Source organism: Pollicipes pollicipes, unplaced genomic scaffold (assembly GCF_011947565.3).
Source record: "Pollicipes pollicipes isolate AB1234 unplaced genomic scaffold, Ppol_2.1 Scaffold_1600;HRSCAF=1878_pilon_pilon_pilon, whole genome shotgun sequence".
Taxonomy (NCBI): Eukaryota; Metazoa; Arthropoda; class Thecostraca; order Pollicipedomorpha; family Pollicipedidae; genus Pollicipes; species Pollicipes pollicipes.
This window is the reverse complement of record NW_023595962.1, coordinates 3972910-3973485: the sequence shown is the minus strand read 5'-3', so window position 1 is coordinate 3973485 and position 576 is coordinate 3972910. Positions and strand designations below refer to the sequence as shown.

Here is a 576-nt window from a genome sequence, read left to right as displayed (position 1 = left end):
TGGCGACTCGCTAAAAAAAAACAGCAAAACCGAACACCCCTCCGAGCGTACCTGCAACTATCGCCGCGCGCAGCCCAACTCTGCCTGCCACCCCAGACGATGGTCAAATGCACCCCAGCTTGGCGAACGCCGCCAGGCAAGTGCTGGCCCACCCCCCAGTGACGTCACGTGACGTATGTGTACGCTCAATACAGCCCGGCCACAGGCTCACCGGCGTAGCCAGCGTTTGAGACGCGGCGTAAAAAGAACTGCTGCTGTCGTATTCGAGCTGGGCCGGGGAGGGGGGGGGGGGGGTAACATTGCTACGCGCCCCCTAATGAAATTGTTAGAGGTGTTCATATGCTCGTAAGGTAACGTCAGCAGCTATAAAAACGAGGGTACACGCAAATTCACGTTGAAAACATAAGACGTTGCCAAGCGCCGTGCAAGGAATTTCACCTGCGAGTAACACGCCGAAGACGGTTTTTCGGGCAGCAAAGTAGAGTTTCGTTCACTCTTCCCTCTACGAAATCCTGTTGACACACCTGGAGAGATCGGGTATATTCAACGCAAAAACTTGTAATGCCAAAGAACTTC

General features: G+C 54.3%; 1 protein-coding gene across 2 annotated transcripts in view; it reads right to left on the bottom strand.

Moving 5' to 3' along the window:
• Window positions 1–98, bottom strand: part of LOC119094136 (betaine--homocysteine S-methyltransferase 1) — a 12191-nt gene extending 12093 nt beyond the window's left edge. Inside the window, exon 1 of one of the 2 annotated variants that reach the window (XM_037217214.1) lies at window positions 52–98. The gene's annotated coding sequence lies outside the window, so the exon portion shown is untranslated. The remainder of the gene's footprint in view (window positions 1–51) is intronic. The other variant, XM_037217222.1, reaches the window with a different exon arrangement.
• Between the last annotated feature and the right edge of the window lie 478 nt (window positions 99–576).